The sequence below is a fragment of the Muntiacus reevesi genome, chromosome 2 (genome assembly GCF_963930625.1).
Source record: "Muntiacus reevesi chromosome 2, mMunRee1.1, whole genome shotgun sequence".
Taxonomy (NCBI): Eukaryota; Metazoa; Chordata; class Mammalia; order Artiodactyla; family Cervidae; genus Muntiacus; species Muntiacus reevesi.
The window spans coordinates 210,396,374-210,419,021 of NC_089250.1; the positions used below are offsets into that span (position 1 = coordinate 210,396,374).

Here is a 22,648-nt window from a genome sequence, read left to right on the forward strand (position 1 = left end):
TCTTAGACCGACTAACTAGGTGACTACAGGTAAGTCACTTCACATCTCTGCTTCAGCCTCATCAGTAAATTAGAGATAAAAAATCTCGTCTCCTGAATTCCGCTGATGATTCAATGAGATAATGGATTGGACATACCTAGCACCATTTCTGGAAATTATAAACACTCAACCAATGTTTGTCTTTGACCATGACAGAAATACACCTGAGCAAGCAGCTGCTTTTCTGAATGAAAGTGTTCTAAAATGAGCAGCAAAATGAACAAAGGTGACAATCCCCAGATTTGACCCAGAAAAGCCAAAGTACTAAAGGATTTGATAATGATTCAAACCAAAAAAATCGAAATAATAATGCTTGCCCTGTCCAGACCCTAAATGAATACAATCGTGTTATTCATTACACTTGAACTAGATCCAGAGTATCCACTAAGCCAAATCAGTGTTTGCCCTGGTGGGTCCTAGAATCCAGGTTAATGGAGAGATGGACATCAGGGCAACCTGTTGGAGCTCAGGGCAAGGGGTCTTTGATCCTGAGGCTGCTTCAAGCGCAGAAATCTGATTTTCTCCAGTATGTGGGAAAATTTAAGAAGATCACTCCACATCTCATAGCAGCAGGGAACTTGCTACACAGTTACCTTCTGAATGCAAGAAAAATCTTTTCCAGGACCTTCCCTGAAGCCCAGATTCTCAATGGGCTGGGAGGTTTCCATGCTTTCCTTTTAGAGGTTGGTATGAGCTCTGCAACAGCAGGGATTTTAATGAATAGTCAAGGGCTTTTCTTTGAAGGCAAATCTGCTGGTTAGTTTTTTTCCTTCTCCATCTTGCTTTAAACTATACCCATAATTAGGGTAGGGCTTCCCTGGTGGCTCAGTTGGTAGAGAATCTGCCTGCGACGTAGGACGCCCAGGTTCGATCCCTGGGTTGGGAAGATCCTCTGGAGAAGGAAATGGCATACCACTCCAGTATTCTTGCCTGGGAAATCCCATGGACAGAGGAGCCTGGTGGACTACAGCCCACTGGGTCACAAGAGCTGGACTTGACTTTGGGACTAAACCACCACCACCATTATTAGGGTTACCACATATTTTTATCATGGGGCCTGAGACACTTGAGGGCATGAAAAAGGCAGTATTAATAATTCAGTAGAATCACAGCAAAAAACCAAGATGGCCACCACATCATATGGTCATAGTGGATCATCTATGATTTCCAGTTCATTTCTTAAGACATTTCAGAAGAAGTCTGAGAAGAGAGATACACCCCTCCCCTAAACTTTCACAGTTACTGTATCATCCTAATTTGACAGCAATACTTTCAGCAACGTGTCTGTATGGAGACTTGCTCATGGATTGCATTTAGTTTTCATATACAAACTCTCTTTAGTTTTCCACTCATATTGCATCCACCTGCGTGCACGTGTGCTAAGTCACTTCAATTGGGTCCGACTCTGTGTGACTCCATGGACTGTGGCCCACCAGGTTCCTCCGTCCATGGGATTCTCAGTTTCCCCTCCGCCTATAAGATGGGGTTCCAATTGCACCTACCTCACAGAGTTTTTGTGAGGATTAAACAGGTTAATAGAAGTAAAGTGCTTTACAATATGCCTGGAACACAGCAAGTACTGTGTAAGGCTTTATCATCCTTATGATCATCAAGTAGAATGAAATTTTAATCTAGTGAATTGGTTAAGTGGGATTTGGTTAAAGGAGCTTTTACAACATATGGTCCCAAAAAATCTACAGTGTCTGGAAATAAATATGTAAAAACGGTGAGGCAGCTTTGAACTGGAAGGTGAGTGAATTACATCAACATTACCCATCATTATCATCCCTGGGATAGGTCAAAACATCTAGAAAGAGGGCTCTGCTGGGTGACCCTATTAAAAATTGGCAGGGGGGAAAGTGAAAGTGTTGGTCACTCAGTCATGTCCAGCTCTCTGCAACTCCATGAACTGTATGTAGCCCGCCAGGCCCCTCTGTCCATGGGTTTCTCCAGGCAAGAATACTGTAGTGGGTAGCCATTCCCTTCTCCAGGGGATCTTCCCGACCCAGGGATCAAACCTGGGTCTCCTGCACTTGCAGACAGATTCTTCACCACTGAGCTACCAGGGAATTTCCAGGGATATTATGAAAAAGAATGAAATAATGCCATTTTCAGCAACATGGATGGACTCAGAAAGTGTCATACTGAGTGAAGTAAGTCAGGCAGAGAAGGAGAAATATTGTAATGACATCCCTTATATGAGGAATCTAAGAAGAAATGATACAAATGAACTTACTTGCAAAACAGAAACAGACTCACACTTTAGAAAATGAGTTTATGGTTGCCGGGAAGAAGGGATAGTTAGGGAGTTTGGGATGGACATGAACAAACTGCTATTTTTAAAATGGATAACCAATAACATCCGACTGTATAGCACAGGGAACTCTGCTCAATGTTATATAGCAACCTAGATGAGAGGGGAGTTTGGGGGAGAATGGATACATGTACATGTCTGGCTGAGTCCCTTCTCTGTTACCGAAACCATCACAACATTGTTTGCTAATCGGCTATACCAATACAAAATAAAAAAGTTTTAAGAAAAAAGAAATTGGGGGCTATCAAAAGAAGGGCATTCTAGGCAAAGGGTTCAGCCCACACTAAGGCAGGTGACGCAAGAAATCATGCCATGTTGGGACATGGTTGATGAGAAGTGAGGAGAGGAGAGGAATAAAGTTGGGAGTGATCCAGGTGAGGCCAGAAAAGTAATCAGGGAGGCAGCCCCGTTTCCTGGAGGAAATAGGACGGCCTTCAGAGGGAGCTTCCAGAGCCGGTGTGGTTGTTGGCAGGGAGCTCCCTGGGGATCTACTTAGCCAGGAGGAGCAGACCACCACCAGGAACCCACCCAGCAAAGCTGCCCCAAATCACCTGAAACCCAAATCACATATTTGAATTCAAATGTAAAAGAAGAGTTCAGGGCTCTGTGCAAGCTGTCCATCACATCTGGTTGTTAGCTTATTTACAGCAAGGTGTAAACTGATGTTCAATTACCCACGGAACTTTTTCATTAAACCAGAACTTTAAAATATGCATGTAGAATTTTAAAAAATAGCCTGCACTAACGAAACCCATTTTTTAAAGTCTGAAACAGGACTTTGCCAGGTTTTCAAAGCCATCTGTTTTCAAAGCCTACCTTCCTCCTTGTTTACCACAGCCTGTCTGCTGGTTTAACAACCTCCAGTGGGATTTCACACGCCTCATTATGCAAAATCACTGCTTATGCATTCACTCCGCCACTTGCCTAACTAATCTCAACTCATAACACCTTTCTGAGGAAGATCCCCAGTCTAGAGTCCTCCGACAGGGCTGTAGATCAAGAACAGTGGTAGAGAGTGTCGGAGCAGGACAAAACGCATCCTCCAGTGAATTACTGTTAGGAGACAGGCTTGATCTGAGACCCTACTCAAGGTGAGAAGTGGGGGGAAAAAAAGCCATAATGATTACAATGGAAATTCAAAATCTCTCTATTCAAAAAAGGGGAGAGGCAAGGAGATCTCACATCAGGTATAAGTTAGAAAAACAAGCTTGATTCTCTTCTTAGCTATTGCCCCCCTCCCATAAATGATCTATTCAAAGATTTTTCATTTCTTCCTCTGCATCAGGTTTTGGGTCTGTCGTCTTTTGGTTCAAAACAGTCAGGAGCCAAGGTTCAAATCCTAGCTCTTCTGTTTCTCAGTTAGAGGCCCTTAGGTGAGACATTTAGGATGACAAACAGCCATTCAGTCACTGTCTAAATGGTGAACCAGGCGGGTAGGTACCAATGCTAGAACTGGTCAGGCTAAGGGGCCACCAGAGCAAAGCCTGGATTACCCGCAATGAACCACAGTATCCAGTTCAATGACGCACCTTTAGGGGATCAACCAGTGAACTAGGCCCCCAAACCAGATACACATGGGGCAAAGTAGTGAGGGATGACTATGTGAAGTACACTGGTTCTTAGTCTAAGGTAGGGACTCGACCCTGGTTGCATGTAGGAATCACCTGGGTGGTTGATAGGTACCAGAACTCAACCCTTGGTCCATCCTCCATGTTCATATTCAGTTAACATAGGGTGAGGTCCAAGGACCAGCATTTTTTTTTTTTTAGTAACCTTTGATGTTGAAGAATAGCATGATAAAATAAATGACACAAATCTTTGGTGTACACCACAATAAACATTTTTGGAAATTGAGCATACACATGGAACTGCTGCCCCAAATAAGACAGAAAGCATTCCAGCATTCCCAAAGCTTGCCTTCTGCATTTTCTCAATATGTGACCCCTACATTGTAGGGAACCAGTGTTCTGACTTCATCATCATAAAATCCCCTGATGTCAAACTTCGTATACATGGAATCAAACAGAATTTTTCTTTTTTTCTTTATTTCTTTTCTTCTTTCTTTCTTCCCTTCCTTCCTCTTTTCTTTCTTTTTTTCATTCATTCTTTTTTGGGTCCGATTTCTTTTGTTCAACACTATGCCTATGAACAGCTCTCCAGAAGGCTCAGTGGTAAAAGAATCCACCTGCCAATGCAGGAGGTGCGGGTTCAATCCCTGGGTCGGGAAGATCCCCTGGAGAAGGGAATGGCGACCCACTCCAGTATTCTTGCCTGGAGAATCCCATGCACAGAGGAGCCTGGTGGACTGCAGTCCATGAAGTCACAAAGAGTCAGACACAACTGAACAACTGACCTACTGATGCCTGGGAAATTCCTCCATGTCACTGGGTATCACAGTTACTGCTGTAGAGTATTCCATTCTGTATTCCACAATTCATCCGCTTCCTTGATGATGAACTTTTGGGCTGCTTCCACTTTGGAACTCTTAAGAATAATGCTGCAATGAACATTCCTGTACATGTCATTTAGTGCCCATGAAGAGGCATTTTTCTCAGACATATATCCAGGACTGGAATTGCTGGGTCATAGCATCTATGTATGTTCTTTAATAGAAAATGCCAAAACTCTTCCAATCACTTTCCCACCAGCAATGTATGAAACTCTAGTTGCTCACATCCTTGTCAATATTATAGATAATGGTATATCATGGCATCACATTTTTATTTTAATTTGCATTTTCCTAATGACTTATGATGTGGAAGACTTTATTATATGCTTACTGGCATTTGGATATACTCCTTAGTAGGGTGCTTCTTTTGCCCAACTTTTTAATTGGGAAGATGCTATTTTTGTACAAATTTGTAGATCTTTAAATATTTGTTACAGGAGTCCTTTGGAATATATGTATTGCATACATCTCCCATTCACCAATTTGTTTTTTCACTTCTTTAAGTTATGTCTCCTGATGAAAAGAACCTCTTAATTTCAGTGAATCCCTGTTTATACAGTCTTTCCTTTTTGGCATTTGGGGAGGTCTTATATAATTTTTGCCTACCCCAAAGCCACAAAAAAATGCTCTTACATTATCTTCTATAAGATATGTGTTTCTCCTTTCTTATTGAGGTCTGAGATTCAGTTAGAACTGATTCAGGGTTATTGTGTAAAGCAGAGGTCAAGAATCTTGTTTCTCCAGAGAGATGCCCAATGGACTGAGTTGCTTAAAAGAACAACCTTCTCCACTCTGTTATAGTATCAATCAGTATTTCTTTAAATTTCCATGGTGGGAAAGCTGATTTTAACATGCTTCCAAATTTGGTATTTAATGATCTGAGCTAGTCATTCAGTTGTGTCCAGCCTTCTGTGATCCCATGGACTGTAGCCCACCAGACTCCTCCTCTGTCCATGGAATTCTCCAGGCAAAAATACTGGAGTGGGTTGCCATTTCCTTTCTCCAGGGGATCTTCCTGACTCATGGATCAAACCTGGGTCTACTGCATTGCAGGCAGATTATTTACCATCTGAGCCACCAGGGAAATACTCATTTACTGATCTAGATCATAGAAAAGGATGACGCAAAACAGCAACCAGATGGAGACTTCTGGAATAGAAAACCTGCCAGTATCTCTGTGTGTTGGTTTAGGAAAAATTGAGGCTTCATGTCTGAGTTAAGAAATCTAAACATCCACACAACAAAGCACAATTTGGACAGCAGTAGCAACACCCCAAAATGACCGAGCCTGGAGCCCAACCCTGACGCTTTCGAGATTCCTCCCAAAAGATCCAGAAGGAAACAGTGACCATGGCACCAGCTCCAGACCCGGGAGATGCTCGGGGGGGGCAGGTGAATGAACACTCTTTGCTGTACCCAGGAACAGCTAGGCAGCCTCACAGGAAGAGAAAGGGCTGCCTCCCAACCCATGAGTTCTGTTCCTCCTGATCACCGGTTCTTATGAGTCAAACAAGGCAGGAACTGCTCCCCTTGCCCCGGAGAGAAAACTGAGAGTTGGGCAGGCTAAGGACTTGCCCAAAGTCACCCAGGTAAGAGCCAGAACCAGAGTGAGTCATAGGGAAGACAAATTCCCAAAAGTGGCCGTGTTTCTGAGTCTTCATCCTCAGAGGAACAACTTTCCCTCCCAAGGCTCACTCAGGGGACTTTAGCGATTAATTACTAGCTGCAAACTGGTAAATTGGAGTTAATTATCTGGACAGATCTAATGGCAACTACAACTTTGTTGAAATTAAATAAAACTACCACTTTAAAGTGCACAAAGCCTTCTTCATGGCATTACTTAAGGGTGTCTGAACAAGTCCAGCCAAGACTCTGGGCTTGCTAGAATACTGAGGTGGAAGAATTGGTCTGTAGCACACTGGTCTTTGACGGACCCAACACTGCATCTCAACCACTTCCCAGCCATCCTGACATCCTAGGAAGAAAGGAGCCGATCCTTCCTTCCTGACCCTGTCCTGTAGTATGCCCTATTCAAGTCCAAGGGGCTGACTGGCATAGCCTGGTGGGGTCTTCCCTGTTGCTCCCATCTCTACATCCCCTCTGAACATAATCTTATGGGCCATTGGCTCTCACTCTAGCAGCCTCTTCAGGAGGGCACTGACCTCCACAACCTGAGAAATTCAGGGAACTGAAGTTTCCAAGGCAGAGGGTATGTTGAATCTGGTTAATACCTGGAGGAAGAACAGGAGTTCACCAGATCAAGGAGATAAAGGCATTCTGCAGAGAGGAAAAATAAAGTGCAAATCACTGAAGGGGGAGAAAAAGAGTCTTCAGCATATGAGAGTCCACAGGGCAGCTAGAGGTGAACAAGCTGTGGCTTCAGTGAAGCTGGAGAAGATGACAGGGAGTAAGGAGGACCTTGTAGCCACTGTAAAGAGTTGAGACTTCGCCCCAAAGAACATTCTGGCTATAAGAACATACTGAAGCACAAGATCAGAACATGGGCAGATAAAGTTGTGTAACTGAACAAGCTCACAATCGGGAATCAGGTCACCTGGATTCTTGTCCCCAGCTGGTCAGTGGGCCAGTCATTTTTCTATTTAGTTTCTTTATCTGTAACATGGGAAGAAATGCTTGTCTAACTTCCCTCAGCGGGAAACACTGGGGAAAATTGACCCTTTGTGGCTGAGCTGAGAACTCTACAAACAGTCATGAAACAAAGCAGAGCCGGACAGCAACACGAACACCCGAGAACCACTGAGCCGGTGGCCTGACCCTGATGCTTCCCAGGTTCCTCCCGAAGGGGCCAAAGAAAACGGCAGTCATGGCGCCAGCTCCAGGCCTGGGAAATGCTCGGAAAAAGCGGGACTTCAGTCACCACCAGAAACATGTCTGAGATCAGGTCATGCATATACACCTGGAATGCTCAAAACTCTACTCAGACTTCTAAGTCCTAAAAATAGCTTGTATAGAAAACAGCTTGACATAGACCACACTCATCATCTTCTAACTTCTTCATCACACCCTGGGAGTCACTGTGGCCCTAACCCACAAGCCCACCAACCCCAAAGCCCGTTTGAGTGGAGCATGGAGGGAACCATGGCCTCAGCCTCACCTTCTGATCAAGTTTGGAGTCACTCTGATGTTGAGTCTATCTACCCAGGTGATCAAAGCTATCCATCTTTTCCCCCTGCTCTTATCCACGTTGAGCAGGCTCACACCAGTGGCCAATTTCTGGGTTCCATCTCTACCTAAGTCTCTGGTTTACCACTGAGATTGTGGCCTACTGACCATGACCCACTTATATGGACCATAGCATCCTTACTAGATATGCCTGTCCCAGTCCTTGAGAAGGCTGAGCCGGCAGTATTGCCCTGGGCCAAGATGGAGCCAGGGCTGACCTCTCTTTAGTGGCCAGAGCCCCACAAAGTTCAATTCAGGCTATATGAAGACATATGCCAAGTAAGATGGGCAGGGAGGCTGAGAGGTGGGAGAGAGAGCCCCATCTGAAAGGCAGGATTCCTTATTCAACAACTGCACAGTTTTAACCAAGACACTTCACATGTTTCCTGCTGTTTGAAAGGTCCTTTTTAGATTAAAATTCCTTGAACCCAAGACACGGAAGCAACCTAAATACCCACAGACAGATGAATGGATAAATAAGATGTGGTGCATATCTACAACAGAATATTACTCAGTATTAAAAAAAAAGAATGAAATAATGCCACTTGCAGCAACATGGATAGACCTAGAGAAGGTCATACTTAGTGAAGTAGGTCAAACAGAAAAAGACAAATATGACGTGATATTGCTTATATATGGAATCTAAAAAAAAAAATGGTGCAAATGAACTTATCCACAAAACAGAAATAGAGGTACAGATATAGAAAACAATATTATGATTACTAGGAGGGGAAGGGTGGGAGGGATAAATGGGAGATTGGAATAGACATATATATATACGTATAATGGATAACCAATGTTGCTGTTAAGCCGATAAGTCAAACTAATGTTGTTGTTTAATCAATAAGTCATGTTCCAACTCTTTGTGACCCCATGGACTATAGCGTGCCAGGCTTTTCTGTCGATGGGATGTCCCAGGCAAGAATACTGGAGTGGGTTGCCATTTCCTTCTACAAGACAACTAATAAGGACTTCCTATATGGCACAGGGAACTCTACTCAATAGGGAAGAGAATCTAAAAAGAGTGGATGTATGTATAATTGATCCATTTTGCTGTAGAGCAGAAAGCAACACATTGTAAATCAATTATATGCCAATAAAAAGCTAACAAAGAAAACTCCCTGAGCCCAATGAAGAGTTTGGTGATATTCACACAAGGAGAACAAAGATTTGGAACAGAGTAGAGATTCCCTGGGGTCCAGGTTCTCCTTTGATCACTGTACCAAAGGTGTCTTATGTGGACAGGCAGCAGCCCCAGGACTGGCCAAGACAGAGAGATGCACAACAGACACCCGTCTCACACCTACTTTAATCTCTGAGCACCCTGTGTCCCAAACACCAGCACTGGGTGAAAAGAAAGAACCCCAACCTGGACCTCAACACCCCCAGGTTCTGTCCCCCTTCTCCCTCACCAGCCTTGCGATTGCATCAGACTCTTCATGTGAATGTGTTTCCTCAAAGACAGACATAGGGATTTGAATGAAATCCAGCTCAGAGAAGCTCTACATCAAGGACACAATCAAAAGCAACATTGACAACGCTCGTGATGACAACAGCTCAACTTTGAGGGCTTATTCTGTTTCTGACACTGAACACACGGCACATCCAATCTCATGCAGCCTCGTGTGACCCAGGGAGGCAGGGACCATGTTGACACCATTTTAGAGATAAGAAACAGGCACCTGCCAAGTTCCTGCAGCCGTGGGGGCCTTCTCTCTGCCTGTGAACCTTACCCACCACCCCACACTGCCTTAGCCTCGGGTCCAACAGCCCCTGTCCACCCAGGCCATCCCAGTGTGTGACCCCCTGCACCCTTGCACCAGCATACGACCCACTGTATTCGAATACTGCCATTTGGAATTACAACGTGGTCCTGAAATTTGATAGAAGAGAAACTTCAGCCAGGAAAGAAGAACACCCACTAGAGACTGCGGTTTAGTGAGACTTCAGAAAGCTGCATGTGCAAGTCCCAAGACTGTGAAAATAATTGGAGTGAACCACACCCAGCAGCAGAATATAATAAGACCCAGAAAGGGAAGCTCGGCCAAGAACCAGAGCCACCCCAGGATGTCTGAGTCACCGGGAAGGATGGTGCCCCCGTGGAGGCCTGGCCTGGCCCGCAGGTCCCTCCTTCCTGCCAGCAGCAACCAGGCGCCTGTTGTGTACTGCCCTGTGCCAGGCATTGCGGGGATGTCAGGAGGGGCCCCCACCCTGGGGAGCCAGCAGGCTGCCAGGAAAGGCAGGCCCAGGTAGACGGTCCAGAGCGCAGGGAGAAAAGTCAATGCTGACCCGATGAGGTGAGGCCTCGGGATGCTCCCAGGAGGAAAAATCAGTTCTGCCTGTCAGAGTCGGGAAGGCTACAGAGCGAAGGTGATTCTGAGCTGATAATAGGATTTCACCAGGCAATCAAGAGCATTTCTAGCAGAAAAGAAGGAAGGAACTCAGTTGCAAAGACATGGACTCAGGTTCAGGTGCAGCTGGGTCGGGCAGTATGAAGGTGGAGGTGGAGGCTCGAAACGTCTGAGAGAGAGGCAGCAGGTCCACACGTAGGAGTGGGGACGTGTCTTCAGCCTGCAAAGGCCATCAGCAGGGGAGTCGCACGGAGAGCGGCTAGGAGCAGAGCTAGGAGCAGAGAGTGGATGGGGAGAGCCCCTGGCCAGGACAGGCGTGGAGAGGAGACCCAGAACCCAGGAGGAAACTCAGAGTTGAGTCATCCGGTCTCCTTGGGGGTCAGCCTGGAGCCAGGTGGGGACAGAGAAGCTGACCTCGGGGGTTTGGGCCCCAGCCCTGCAGACGGAGGCCGCACGCTGCCGAGAGAGGCAGGCTGGAGCCAGGATGCGGAGGGAGCCGCCGCTCACTTAGCTTCTCCACGGGCTCATCGCTGCCACACGAGGTGGCTCAGACTGGCACTTGGAGATCTGGCAACTGGCTGCCTAGCAACCTGGCTTCTCAATGCTGATCCCATCACACACACACATGCACACGTGTGCACATGCCTGCATACACACATGCACACACAAACACACGAGCATACACACATACATGTATGAACCAATTACACGCACAGATACGCACATGCACACAGGTACATCTGCACATACACAGTGTGGGCACAAAGGTGTGTGTGTGCACGCACACACACACACACTGCAACTCCACCATCCCAGGAAGGCTCATCCCCTCCAGATCTTTCCCCACCCAGAGCCCTCCCCTCATCTTTTCCCCAAACCCCTGTCCCACCTGCCTCGCCCCAGGCTCCCATCTCCAAGAAGTCCTTCCTGACAGCCTCCACGCTAACTGCTCACCCTGAGGCCCCGTGACATCTTTCTTCCCAAATATCTTGCGACATCATTTTAGACAGCCACAGCAGAAGTGACAAGGGGCATCCATATTGAGGGATCCAAGAGGGATGCTGAATGCTGACTGGGGCTGGGAAAAGAGTCTGGGGGAGGGGATTCTTTTCCACCCCATCTGCTGGGGTTTGGCCACCAGGTTGAGTACATAGGGCCACCCAGGTCCCCGTGCTCAGGGATGAACAGGCTGGTGGGAGAGATAGAAGGTTGAGTGTGAAGGTCTGGGCACAGAGGGGGACCAGGTTCTGAAATAGGGTGGGGTTAGGGGGTCCTCAGAAGCTCTGCAGCAGCTAGGGGTGGGGGTAGGAGGCAGGCCTCCAAGAGCAGGTGAAGAGGACAGAATGCCTGAGCCAGCACTTTGGGGCCCTCTCTAGGCACCAGAAACCAGGTCAGAAGCCCACTCTAGGCAGTGGTTCAGGCAGCAGATGGGTGTGACAGAGATGAGACCCCTCTCCAGTCTCCATCCTGGGGTTTCTGATATCAGAGCAGCATCGATCACCTGAAGAGGGAGAGACGCGTAGGTGCAGCCATGCCCAGGACTCAGGGAAGCGGTTCTGAGAACACTGGGGGCTGCCACGCCGGGGCTGAGCGGGCAGAGCGGAAAGGAAGCAGCTGGTATGAGCCAGGCAGGTGGGGGCCATCTGGGAACTCCATGGAGGGGGCAGGGGTGGGAGGACAATGGGCTTTTGGCAGGAGCCAGGGTGTGTAATTAAGCTGGTGGGGCTTGAGGCAGCCAGTCTTGCTTTGAGGCTGTCACTGCCATCCTCTCTCCACGTGATCGAATCCCCAGGATTAATCCATTCTCCCCTGCAATGACTCCCGCTGAGTTTCTGGTGGGCCTGCCCCACCACTCCACCCCACCTCTGCCTGGGGATGCTGATCAGCCCAGGATGCCAAGAATATCAGAGGGCATTCCAGAGCCAACAACAATTCTGCAAGCCTGGGTCATCTGTCCCCAGTGCTTCCCTGGAGTGAAGACCCAGAGCGACAGGTTTCATCCAGCCTGTGCCATCCTGGGATCCCTGAGGCCCCGTTGACTGCAGCACCCCATTAACCAGCCAATTCCCACCCTCCAGAGCATCTTCCATTTCCTAGGAATTATTAGACTGTTACAGGGGATCTTTCCTAGAGAGCGAGTAGCCTGCATTCTAAGGGATGATGGGTTCATAGACAGAGAGCTTCTTCCTCCTCTTGTTCAAAGACTGTCTTGCAGCAAAGCAGTGGTGAGGAATCAGCCCTATTCCTTCATCTCAGCCCTGCCGCTTCCTGCCTATGCAACCTTGAGCAGGCAACATAACCTCTCTGAACCTGTTTTTCTTCATCTCTGAAATAGGCAGAAAGGAAGTAGGGCAATCAGGATGATCAGTGACAGCGATGTAAATTTCCTATGTCCAACACGTGGTTGGCCATTCACAAAGATTGCTCCTCTTCCTTCTTTGTCATGTTCTTGCTGCCACTGACCTCGGGGTCAGTGAGGTGTGAAGGAACAAACCAGACTTTCAAGTTGCTTTTCCCTGAATTCAGCTTGGCCATTTACAAATCACCTTAGCTTTCCAAGCCTTGGAGTAGCGGTAAGAGAGCAGCGGTAAGAGAGAAGAATGATGGAGAGGGCTTCCCCCGGTGGCTCAGCAGAAAAGAATCTGCCTGCAATGCAGGAGACACAGGTTCAATCCCTGGGTTGGGAAGATCCCCTGGGAGGAGGGTACGGCAAACCACTCTGGTATACTGGTCTGGAGAACCTCAGGGACAGAGGAGCCTGGCGGGTTACAGTCCATAGGGTCACAAAGAGCCGGACACAACTAAAGCAACTTAGCACACACACATGATGGAGAAACTTCAGGGTCCAGGTAAGGATTCAATGGATGGAGCCTGACACCAGGTTCAGAGCACAGGAGCTCCTAAGAATGTCCATCCCCTTCTGGGGGTGAAGATTATAATGGGTTCTTCGCAGGCTAAGAGTGGCAGGGTCTGTATAATGGGCTCCAGTTTCATTCATCTCATTAGAACTGATTCAAATGAATTCTTTTTAATGGCTGAGTAATATTCCATGGTGTATATGTAACACAGCTTCCTTATCCATTCGTCTGCTGATGGGCATCTAGGTTGCCTCAAATATGGACTTTAAAAGATGGTAATGATAACCCTATATGCAAAACAGAAAAAGAGACACAGATGTACAGAACAGACTTTTGGACTCTGTGGGAGAAGGTGAGGGTGGGATGTTCTGAGAGAGTAGCATTGAAACAAGTATACTATCAAGGGTGAAACAGATCACCAGCCCAGGTTGGATGCATGAGACAAGTGCTCAGGGCTGTTGTGCTGGGAAGACCCAGATGGATGGGATGGAGAGGAAGGTGGGAGGGGGGATCGGGATGGGGAACTCTTATGGATCCATGGCTGATTCATGTCAATGTATGGCAAAAACCACTACAATATTGTAAAGTAATTAGCCTCCAACTAATAAAAATAAGTGAAAAAAAAATTTTTTTAAAGAGTGGCAGGGTCCTGAAGGCCAAGATTTCATCTTTGCAAGAGATGACACAGGTCTGACCCGGAGCTCTCTCCACTCTGCACTCTATGTGACACAGAAAGTTGTCCAGCTTCTACCGTGAGTGGTTTGATCCAAATCCACCCCCTGCTACCACTTCACAGATTCTAGTAAAACTATCACTATGAGATCTTACTAATGTTAACAAGAAAATGATTAAGGGAGGAGATTGCAAAAAGACAGTTTTTATATGCTTTCTCTAAAAGGCTTCCCCGGTGGCTCAGATGGTAAAGAATCTGCCTGCAGTGCAGGAGGCCCGGGTTCAATCCCTGGGTCAGGAAGATCCACTGGAGAAAGGAATGGCAACCCACTCCAGTATTCTTGCCTGGAGAATTGTATGGACAGAGGAGCCTGGCAGGCTACAGTCCATAGCATCACAAAGAGCTGGGCATGACTGAGAGACTAACAGTTTAAGAGGGCTACAGATAAGATCAATTCTTGAAATGTGCAGTCTGGGAAATCTGTCTTGAAAAGCTACCATATTCAGAATACTTGCACCAGATATTATGTGGAACAGATTCACTGCAAGAGTGGCTGCTCTTAGCAGTGTGACTTTAAAGTTCTTCCTATTAAGAGGTGGACTCTATTGGCCAGTAGAGTATGATACGGTACCAGTTTCAAAAGTCAGGCATGCTTCTGCTGTTCTTTTGGGCCCTGACCATGTGAATAAGCCCAAGCTAGCCTGCTGGAGGCTAGGATATCCAATAACCCCAGCTTCCCAAAAGCCAACTTTGCATGTAAGTGAAGCCATCTGAAATAACCAGTCCTCCAGCCTACCCACCAGCTCAGCACAGACATGTGGGCCAGCCCAGCGAAGATCAGCCAGGCCTGGCACCAAACTAGCAGCTGTGTCAGCTGACATATAAACTTGTAAGCAATAATACACGCTTTTTTCTAAGCTTCTGAGTTTGGGGTACTTTGTTACATAGCATTAGATAACCAATACACCATGCTAAATCATTTGATTATCTCACTTTATATTGATAGTCCGGTGAGCTAGGAATTTTTAGCCCAATTGTACAGGAGAAGAAACTTCCCTGAAAAAAGCTTTAGCAACTCATCCAGATTGTCACAGTTAGAAATGGGTAGAGTTAAAAAAAAAAAAAGAAAGAAATGGGTAGAGTTATAAATAAACCTGTGATCCTCTTGACTCTATAGTCTGTTTTTTCTATTGCAGCTGTTTCTCTCCTTTCTCTGGGTAAAAGTATTAGAGGATTACCTAAAAGGAGGATTACAGAGGCCCAAGCCATGGTGATTGCTCTCATGATGGCACATTGCAGGCCCTCACTAAAAAACTTCTCAGAATTTGGGGACAATGTTTTTTTATCTTTAAATGTGACTCCCCACTGAGAATCTCAGTCTTTTCCAGCAGTTCTAGGAGCTGGAGCCTTGACCTTCCTTTGCTTATTAATTAGGATATTGGAGGGGAAAACAGAAAAACTATGTGTATGGACAGAAGGGGAGTTTTCAAAAATCAGTTCTTCCAAAGACCACTCAACTGAAAATTTCATTAGTTCATTAATGAAGATATACAGCACAAAATTTCCAGGGGAATGAATAAATACCATCTATACTGTGGAGGGGCCAAATTTTACTTTTAAGACCCAGTAATGAGCACATGCTCTGAATTATTCTCCAAACTGACTGCTTCATGGGAAGAGAGCAGTATTGGCAATCCAGCTCTATGACAATGCTCAGACAGCGACATCCAAGAGGTAAAGGGGCGATCTTCTCGGACCTAGGTTCTAAAAAGTCAGGTTATACACAGCTCAACATAAGAAGCATCCTTCTGAAAGATGTCTCGGGATGGACCGGGCTGCCTCACAAAGGTGGTGAGGCCACGCAAGCACGAGAGGCATGCAAGCAGAGCCTGAGTCTGGCTGGAGGAATTGCTTTTTTCTACGGAAGGCTGGAGCCTAGAGGAAATGATCACTCAGCCAGGCTCCCTCCAACTGTGAGAAGGAAGGAAACTGACTTTACTCAATGATATTTTTTCTTTTTTTTTTTTCCATTTATTTTTATTAGTTGGAGGCTAATTACTTTACAATATTGTAGTGGTTTTTGCCATACATTGACATGAATCAGCCATGCATCCACATGAGTTCCCCATCCCGATCCCCCCTCCCATCTCCCTCTCCACCCCATCCCTCTGGGTCTTCCCAGTGCACCAGCCCTCGAGCACTTGTTCTAATGAGATGGATGAAGCTGGAGCCCATTATACAGAGTGAAGTAAGCCAGAAAGATAAAAACCAATAGAGTATACTAACGCATATATATGGAATTTAGAAAGATGGTAACGATAACCCTATATGCAATGATTTTTTTAAAAGCAATTTGGTTTGCTTCTTTTTGACTGTGCTGGGTCTTCAGTGCTGCGCAGGCGTTCTCTAGACGCGGCAAGCAGGAGCCACTCTAGTTGCGGGGCGAGGGCGTCTCACTGCGGCGGCTTCTCTTGTTGTAGGCCAGGGGCTCTAGGGCACGTGGGCTTCAGTAGCTGCAACACGTGGGCTCTAGAGCTCAGGTTCCGTAGTTGCTGGTGCGTGGGCCTGGTCGCTTCACATCTTGTGCGATTTCCCCCAACCAGGGACAGAATCCACGTTTCCTGCACTGGCAGGCAGATTCTTTAGCCCTGAGCCACCAGGGAAGCCGTGTTTCATGACTTCTAAAAGGCGATCCCTTTACCCACAGAAAATGGTTTCCTTGACTGTCATTAGAATATCAGAATATATCAGAATATGCAAACGTCCTCAATGGCCATAGCAGCATGCCCAGGATATCAGAGACTCTAGATGACTTTCCAGCAGCACGCTGGGTTCAATGAATCATTAAGATTGGAAGCATTTTCCCACTTGGTTTAAAATTTCCAGCTTTGATCGCTCAAATTGGGAGCCTCACAGGAGGCATTTCAAAAGCAAATTGTGACTGATGATGTTATTTTGGCCTCGGTCGGGCTGGCACTTTGAGTGACCATGAGGCATCAGGCAAGAAAGCTCTTTTGACAACTTACAAAATGTTTAGATTAATCAAATTTTCAGGCTGGCTCCTGCCTGGGGAGGATGGAGCTTGCAGGAGTGGCTGGAACGTTTTACCATATCTGGCTTGATCACAGAGGGTGATGCATCCACTTTTCTAGCAATTACAGACATTGAGTCGGACAAGTGTTGCATCAGTATGTTTAATTGGTAAAAATACTCTAATTAGATTTTTAATAGATGCCTTCTGACAGCGGAGACAACAAAGATGATTGATTTTTCTCGTGAAATCTTTGGAGGGGAAAATCTCTCACTTTCAAATTTGTTCAGAAGCCATTTCTCTGAAGCCCCTTCAGTTAACATTGGGCTCCTGTGAGCCTCTCACGAGCAGAGTGTATTTCAAATATTAATGGAGGTCTAAATCTGTGTTCTCTCTCAGTTCAACCTTTTGCACTCAAAATTCATGAGTGTATATTGATTTAGGCAGCCTTCCCAGGACCCTTGTACCATTGGGCTCTTTTGTTCAATGTTAATATGCCCCAGCTTATCAATTATTCACTTGCTAAGTGAAAGCAATGTAAATCTAGCATTCTGAGCGAAAAGAACTGTTCTTTTCATTCCCTAAAAAATACGATGACAACGGAGGCTGGTGACTTCGCCAAACTAACGCTTGATTTAGCGGGTAACAAGGCCTGCTGCCCTCCCACCCACTGTGTTCTTTTCCGTTGCAGGTGCCAGTGCAATAAAATCAGAATTAGCAGATATGTACCTTCAGGAACTGACTTTTCACATCATACTTTGAGGAGAGAGAAAGAAGGAACAAGAGAGTTAGATTAGTATCAGAGATTTAGTATAAAGGAAGCATCAGAGATCATCCAGAGATGGAGGTCTCTCTGCTGCACCTTTATCTTGGTCCATTTCTGCTCCCCTAATGCGGCTGGAACTGTGGGCTATGTGGACGTGAGTGACCACAGCTACAGTCCATGCAGGACCCATCTCTGGCCCCCAGCAGCCCTGCAAGCTGGGTGGTGGCACATTTTGCAGATGAAGAAGCCAAGAAGCAAAGAGGGCAAATTGTTGGCTGGAGATCACACCACACAGAAAAAGGCCGGGTAAGAGTTTGAACCCAGTTCGATTTACTCAGAGCACTTGCTTGGGGTTCCTTTGACAGGCTTCTGTTGTTGTTCAGTCACTAAGTCCTGTCTGACTCTGCAACCTCATGGACTGCAGCACACCAGGGTCCTCCATCCTCCACTGTCTCCTGGAGTTTGCTCAAATTCATGTCCACTGAATCAGGGATGCTATCTAACCATCTCATCCTCTGGTTGCCCCCCCTTTCTCCTTTTACTTTCAGGCTTTCCCAGAATCCAGGTTGTTTCCAGTGAGTCAGCTCTTCCCATCAGGGGGCCAAAGTCTGGGAGCAGCTTTAGCATCAGTCTTTCCAATGAATATTCAGGGTTGATTTCCTTTAGGATTGACTGGTTTGATTTCCTTGTAGTTCAAGGGACTCTCAAGAGTCTTCTCCAATAGCACAATTCAAAAATATCCATTCTTCAGCTTTCAGTCTTCTTTATGACCCAACTCTCACATCTGTATAGGTTACCCCCTGCTTAGTTGCAATCAGGACCAGAGTTTATACATGGGGTTGACAAACTCCACAATCCACACTGGACTGGACCAGCTTCTATCACTGATGTCCCAGAGATGCCTCTGAAACCCAGTCATGTTCTCAATCAGCGAAGCTACATTCAGTGTAGGTTAAGGTGCATGCGTGTGTGCTAAGTCACTTCAATCCTGTCTGACTCTCTGTGATTTTATACACTATAGCCCACCAGGCTTCTTTGCCCATGGGGTTCTCCAGGCAAGAATACTGGAGTGGGTTGCCATGCCCTCCCCCAAGGGATCTTCCTAACCCAGGGATGGAACCCACGTCTCCAGTATCTCCAGCATTGGCAGGTGGGTTCTTTACCACTAGCGCCACTTGGGAAGCCTTGATAGTTAAGGTACTTGTAGATTTTCTTAGCTATGAAATGGGATAATAATGTTGGCTTCATGTAACGGTTACAAGGGTTAAACCAGGTCACAGCCCTTGTATAAAGTACCAAATGTACACTGGATCCTTTGTGAAACCTGATTTCATTTCCCTTCTTCCTTGACTTATTCTTAAAAGATTTTTTTAATGTGGGCCATTTTTAAAGTCTTTATTGAATTTGTTACAATATTGCTTCTGTTTTATATATTTATTTTTTGTCCACGAGGCATGTGGGATCTTAGTTCCCCAACCAGGGAATGAACCTTCATACCCCTCATTGAAAGGCGAAGTCTTAACCACTGAACCACCAGGCAAGTCCCCTTCCTTGACATTTTTTCCCTTCCTAGCCCTAGTAGAAAACTTAGATATGTTGGAATATTTGCAGCATCGCTTAGAACTACAAAGGGTTTCTGGTTAATTAACTCTCATTTAATCAGATAATTCAATTAACCACAACACTCGAATTACCTTGAGCAATTGGTTAATTCAAGTTTTATTGTATACAAAGCATTACAGAATATTATCCAGTAACACTACTTATAGACAAAATGGAGGCAAAAAAAAAAAAAAAGCATTTCATGGGGGAAATGGTAGATCATGTCATCTTTGGTTCAGCTGCCTTCTCAGCCACCCCTTTACCCTCCTATCTCTTCCCTGTCCTAGGACCTTCGTTCAACTCCTTTGCTGGACACTATGGGTAATAGCATCAAAGCTTCTGCCCAACCACAACTGACTGTGGTTGGATATTCATCCTGGCAGGACCCACCAGGTGCCTCTGCTTACATGCTGTAAGCCAGTACAGTGGGGTGGACTCTATTCTAAGCTTCGTGTATCAGTCAGGGTTCTCTAGATAAATGGAACCAATCAGATATAGAGAGCTAAGGGTAACAGTCCACTGTACATATGTTCCTTTCCTTTCCTCCCCTATTGTTCCTTCATCCAGTTCAGAGAATTTTCTTTGAGCTTGAAAGTTGCCTTCTCTGCCAATACTCAAAACTGCATCCATCCTGTCTTATTTTGATCTGTTCTTCCTCAATAACTTCCATTTTCAACATCTCGATTTCCTTCCTGTCAACAAGGACCCTCTTCTGCTTTCAAATATGATTGATAACCCCCACTTTCAAGACTGCGTTAATCACTCAGTCGTGTCTGATTCTTTTCTGACCCCCATGGAATGTAGCCCACCAGGCTCCACTGTCCATGGGATTCCCAGGCAAGAATGCTGGAGCGGGTAGCCATTCCCTTCTCCCAGGTGTCTTCCTGAGCCAAGGATCGAACCTGGGTCTCCTGCATTGAATGTGGATTCTTTACTATCTGAGCCATCAGGGAAGGCAAGATACATTATTAAGACCTACTGTGTGCCAGGAGTAGCAAACGAGGCTTGATTTAGAACGTTAGGAAAGTTCACAAGAACTTTAGGAACATCATCTTTCCCTTTGCCCTCTAATTCTCAGCCAATGACCTTCCTTCATTTCTTACAAAATACTTCAAACATGTCATCTATCCTCTACCTATTCCTCTAGCTTTAGCTTCTACCCACTCCCTAACTCCCTATAACAGGCTTCTTTCCAAATACTCTCTTGAAGTCACAGTAGTAAATGTCTGGTTCCAAGCCCACGTTCTTGAGCTCCAAACAGCTCACTGTCCCCCAGACCAGCAGCAGTGTCACTTGAGAATTTGTTCGAAATGTAAACCCTTGAGCCCCGACCAGACAACTCAGATGCTGTAGGGGTGGGGTCAGGGGTCCACATTTCAGCAAGTCTTCCAGGTGCCTGTGATGTGTTCAAGCCTGAGAACTCCCGCTCCCTGAATCCCCAAACTTCATGGCTCCACCTAGATTGCGGATCGTGACAGCCCCACGCTGGCAGCTCTGTGAGCATCTTGGAGTCACTGCTCTGACCACACCCAGAACTTTAAACACAACTCACCCAGAGTAACAAAGCGAGCACAGTCAGTAAGGGTTTGGGAAATAACATCAGAGCCAGCAGACCAGCGCAGGAACAACGCAAGTCCTCAGGAACACCCACACGAGGACTTCCCTGGTGGTCCAGAGGCTAAGCCTCTGCACTCCCAATGCAGACTTCTTGGGGCCCAGGTTCCAGCCCTGGTCAAGGAACTAGATCCCACATGCCGCAACTAAGTTACCTGGTGCCGCCAAATAGATAAACAATACTTTAAAAAAAAAAAAAAAAAAGGTAGAGGAAGAAGAGATACCTCCTCTTCAGTGTTAAAAAAAAAAAAGCCCATGCCTCCCCTCGATATTCTGCCCTCTGCCTCCTGAGCTGACCTTGTACGTCAGTTTATTCTTAACTTTGGCTGCACACTGCAATTGCCTGAGGAATCTTAAAGGTATTACTGTCCTGGTACCACTCACAGAGATGTGGAGTGGATTGATCTGGGGTGGACAGAGAAGCCTGGCTGGCGGGTTACAGTCCATAGGGTCGCAAAGAGTCAGACACAACTGAAGCAACTCCGCACACAAACACGCACACACACACGCATACACACATATGGTCTGGGCAATGGAATTTTTATAAATTCCCGAGGTCTTTCTAATGCACGATCAAGTGTGAAGAGCACAGGCTGTGGGATGTTTCCAGCCTTTTCTGAGACTCGGCTCTCTTGTCGTCAGCTGCATAAGCCACTCTGTCACAGCCGCTGCAGAACACGGTCTCTGCAGGGAAGCTCTTCTCTGCTGGGCTGTTTCCCTCAGCCTTATCTTCTCAGTACAGTGTTGACAGCGCGAAGAAGGCATCGCAATGTAGGAAGGTGGGGTTTGCACCTAGCGCACGCCATCGTTAGTTTTAGGAGCATTTTAAGACTGTGGTTCCTGAGCAGGGGAAGGAAGGCAGCTACAACATCCAGTTGTTCAGTCACGGGTCGTGTCCTACTCTTTTCAACCCCATGGACTGCAGCACAGCAGGCTGCCCTGTCCCTCACTATCTCCCGGAGTGTGCCCAAGTTCCTGTGCTTTGAATCGGTGATGCTATCCAACCAAATGCACCCAGAGGCTATGCCAAATCTCATGTGAACAAGCTCCCGGTTGCTGGGCTAGTAGTTTTTAAGAATATTCACACAGAAGTCAGACAGCCTGAGTTCAAATCCCAGCTCCTTCACTCCCCAGCTTTGTAAGTCTGGGCACCACGTCTTTCAGGCCTTCCAAGACTGAGGTCCCCCATCATCCTTTCAGCTGCCATGCAAGGATGCTTCTCAGCTACTAGAGGATGTGCTCAGATCCTTACTGTGTGGTCCCTCCATCTTCAAAGTCAGCGGAAGTTTCCCCAAACCAACTCCCGCTCACACTCTGTATCTCTAAATTCCTCTGCCTCTAACCTCGAGACCCAGATTTTTCTTTTTTTTTTCACTTTTCATGTGCGCAAGTGATTAAGTTCATCCTACCCTGATATAACATATCTGATCAGGAAAATTAAATCCATCACAGTCACACACTCACAGTCCTGGGGATTATGTGGCGGGGGGCGGTAGGGGGGAGGATATACACCAGGAAACAGGGGTCTTGGGGCCATTTTAGAGCCCTGTCAATACCAGGGAATAATAATAACACTTAGCTTGTGGGATTATCACAAGAAATCAGAGAATGCCAGCTGAGCCCTGAGCACAGGGCTGATCACACGGCAAACATGCGATGTATTAGATATTGATTTTCTTGGCAGCCCCGTGAGTCCAAGACGCCCTGATCCTTAGAATTCCCTTACAGAGAGAGCCTCGGCTGGCCCCTCCAGCTGAAACCTCCCTCT

The 22,648-nt window shown here is 46.4% G+C and overlaps 1 non-coding gene across 1 annotated transcript; it reads left to right on the plus strand.

Moving 5' to 3' along the window:
• The first annotated feature begins 853 nt into the window (after window positions 1-853).
• TRNAR-GCG (transfer RNA arginine (anticodon GCG)) lies at window positions 854-925 on the plus strand. The gene has a single exon. It is a non-coding gene; the product is annotated as a tRNA-Arg (tRNA).
• The last annotated feature ends 21,723 nt before the right edge of the window (window positions 926-22,648 follow it).